Genomic DNA, 3,918 nt, shown 5'->3' with positions numbered 1-3,918 from the left:
GTGCTGTCAGGCTTGCTATTATCTGTCACTAATTTTGTTTTGAGAGTTTCTAGAGAATAAGAAATCTGCTACTGATCGTGTATTCAGTGACAGTATGTTTATTGGAAGTTCTAAATTACAGAAATAACTTGAGAGATTAGTTGAATGAATAGAGATCTGGATTTTCTAACTCCATATATCAGTAAGCAGTAAGAGTCTTTAAGGTCATGAAACTCATGGCACTCTAGTTCTTCCAAGGTTAACCCTAAGGCAGCCCAGACCTCTTTTGGCCAGTTCTGATTGTTAGAAATTTCTTCAGTTTTTATCCGCTTTTTATGGCTCTATCTCCTTGTACCAAGTATAGGATGATAAATAGTAATATCATTTTAAAGTTGGGTAGAACATTGAAGTTGGCTCTTTTACTGGGATCTGTTTACAGGTTCATAATCCCATGGGGTACCTGGGGAGGAGACCAGCTGAGAAGTCCATAGGGCATCATTAATATCTCCATGTTGGCCAAAGGGAAGTAGAGGGGGAAGATGAGGAATCAGGGATGGGTTAACTCTGGCATCTGTGTGTGGATTAGGTAGAGTATTCAACTCGGAGATTATTGGACATAGGTATTTAATCGCTTCTTCCAATCCCTTCTTAAATCATGGACCTTCATTTCTCAGCATAGGACTTCAATGCCAACCTGAGCTAGGGGTGTGCCGATAAATTCTGTTAAAAAAAAGTACGTTGGGCATATTGTTAAGTTTATTCTGTATTAACATTTTCATTGTTACTTTTTAAAGTTACAATAAACAAAACAAAAAGTCAAGCCCTGATTTGTAGCAGTTGAAGATTTCACCAATTAGCTACTGAAAAATGTTGATAATGTAGGAACTAGCAAGACCTGTACTCTATTCTCAAGAAAAATCAAAAGGACTTCTGGATTATCTGTACTTCTGCCCTAATTCCATTGATATGGAATTGAACTCAATTCAATTTAACAAGCATTTAATACATTTTCGGGGCACCGGGGACATACATATTAATTCATCCAACAAACTTTTATTGGAAGCCTACTAGATTCATGGCTCTATGTGTAGTGTTAGGGATACAAATGAGTTAAACAAAGATCAAATGAGTTAAAAAATAAGTCACTTTGCAGACCTTAAAGGGCTACACATGTGTTAGTTTTAAAAGCAAAGAGCACCTACTTTGGATCAAGATGAATGTGAAAGGGTAGGGGGAAAGGAATAAACATATGTTAAATGCTTACTTTGTGCCAAGTACTATGCATTTTACAAATATTATCTCATTCAATTCTCACAACAACCCTAGGAAGAAGGCACTATGTAAAAGTGAAATTTGAGAAATGCCATCTAAAAGTATATATATATTTACTATGGACATGTGGGAGACTTTGAAACTACATTTCCCATGATTCCTCATGGTAGACAGGAAGTGGGATGACATAAGAGAAGAAATATAAACTCCTGTAGTGACTTTGAACTTCCTCTTTAGCTACTGAGCACAGGGAGGTAACAATAATGGCTGGGGCGGCAGTTTTGAATTCTTACTGGCATGTGGTCTGATGATTTTACCAGTATGGCCATGGCTTTAATTAAAATACTAATTTCTATATTTATATCAGCCTTTATTATTTTTAATCTTAATAACTATTATTATCCCCATTTTATATTCGAAGAAATTGAGGCAGAGAAAGGTTAAAAGACCTATCGAAGTTCACACAGCTAATAAGTGTCTGATATGCTCTCAGAAATCTAATATCTGTAAAGGTCCCTTGGAAAGTAGACCAATGGTAAAGGAAAAAAAGAGGAAACAAATATAGCAACAGAGGGATGATAGTTCAGTTTTCAGTTTTGGCATTTGCACCTTGGAAATTGACAAATGCTCTGCTTTGGAGCTTTATTGTTTTGTTGATTTTAGTCTTAAGAAAGTGATAGAGAAAATCTTAATGATGCAGATTAAACTTTAAAATATATCCTGCATGCATTTCCTGTATTCTCTCCTCTAACCAGTTGTTAAACATTTATAAATATGCTCTTTTATGTAAGAAAATTTTCCTCCTTTAGTTTTTGCCTTTCCCTTTCTGCTTTTCGTACTATGTCCTTCTTTCCCTCTCCTCCTCCTCCTCCTTCTTCTTTTCTTCTTCTTCCTTCTCCTTCTCCTTCTTCTTTTCCTTCTCCTCCTCCTCTTTCTCCTTCTTCTCCTTCTTTCTCTTTCTTCTTCTTGTTTTTTGAGATCATCCCAACATAATCAACTCATTTGTGCCTTCTGTGAATGTAGACTCTTTCTAACTGACCCAATAATGATAAAGTTCTTAGGAATTGCTTGTATTTCCTTCCAAACAGTTTGGCCACATCTCTTATGATTACCCTTTTATGCTTACTTTTTTATGCTTCTCTTGAGTCTTGTGTTTGAAAGTCAAATTTTCTGTTCAGCTCTGATCTTTTCATCAGGAATGCCTGAGAAAATAATCAGAGGTGCAAGATTACAGACAATGACAGGGGGCAAAGAAGGAAAAATATGAGTAAACAACAGAAAAAGAAAAAATAAATTACAATCAACAGCTTCTATCCAGGTAATGAACAAAGAGCAAATAGAATAGAGGAGGACCAAGGAACACCAAGCAAAAATGCAGAAACTCCAGTGAATTGGATTTAGGTTTTGGAAGAACTCAAAACACAATTAAGAATATAATTAAGGGGGCAGCTGGGTAGCTCAGTGGATTGAGAGCCAGGCCTAGAGAAGGGAGGTCCTAGGTTCAAATCTGGCCTCAGACACTTCCCAGCTATGTGACCCTGGGCAAGTCACTTGACCCCCATTGCCTACCCTTACCACTCTTCTGCCTTGGAGCCAATACACCGTATTGACTCCAAGACGGAAGGTAAGGGTTTAAAAAAAAAAAAAAGAATATAATTAAGAGAGGCCAAAGACAATTGGGAAAAGAACTTAAAAAGCAAAATAAGAAAATAAGAAAAAAAAAAGCAAAGTAAGTCATCTGGAAACAGAAGCACATGAACTAAAACAAGAAAATAGTGTCTTGAAAGCCAGAATTGACCAGCTTGAAAACAAGGCAAAGAAAGATGACCTACAAAGAAAAACAGACCAGAAGGAGGATGACCAAAAAGCCAGGGATGAAATTCAGTCTTTAAAAATTAGAATCCAACTACTAGAAGCAAATGATTTAACAAGGCAGCAAGGGTCTATAAAACAAAATCAAGAGAATGAAAAAATTGAGGAAAATATGAAACACCTTATTGATAAAACTATAGACCTGTAAAATAAATCCAGAAGAGACAATTTAAGAATTATTGAACTACCAGAAAATCATGCAGAGTACTGATTGAGAGCCAAAAGACCTAAACTCTAGGCTTGAGTGCCACTATGTGTCCTTTGGGGGTAAAAAGAAAGCCTTCTTTTTCTTTTACTCAGTTTCCTCATTTATATATGAGTGAAGCTTATCTGGACTCTGCATTAAGTTAATTAAATCAAAGAATAAACCAGGTGTAAACAATAAAAAAATAATTATTTTGTATTAAAAAAGAAATTATCATAAAAATGACTAGGCACTCATCCTGGGCCACCAAAGCCTATTTAACTCCTAATGAAACTAAAACATGTATTTCCATGAGCCACAGTAGATAATTTTTGCAATGGTAGGTATTAAATATAATAGTAACAAAAGAAAATTGAATATGTACTTTTATATTTTAAAAAAAGAAATGCCTGAAAGTCCTTTATTTCATTAAATATCTATTTCCCCTCTGAAAGAATGTATGTACTCAGTTTTGTGGGGCAGATTATTCTTTGTTGTAATTATAGCTTCTTTGTCTATTGGAATATCATATTCCAAACCCTCTTCTCCTTTAATGCGGAAGCTGATAAATCTTATGTAATCCTGACTATGTCTTCATGATATTTGAGTTG

The sequence above is a fragment of the Gracilinanus agilis genome, chromosome 3 (genome assembly GCF_016433145.1).
Source record: "Gracilinanus agilis isolate LMUSP501 chromosome 3, AgileGrace, whole genome shotgun sequence".
Taxonomy (NCBI): Eukaryota; Metazoa; Chordata; class Mammalia; order Didelphimorphia; family Didelphidae; genus Gracilinanus; species Gracilinanus agilis.
This window is presented reverse-complemented; position numbering follows the sequence as displayed.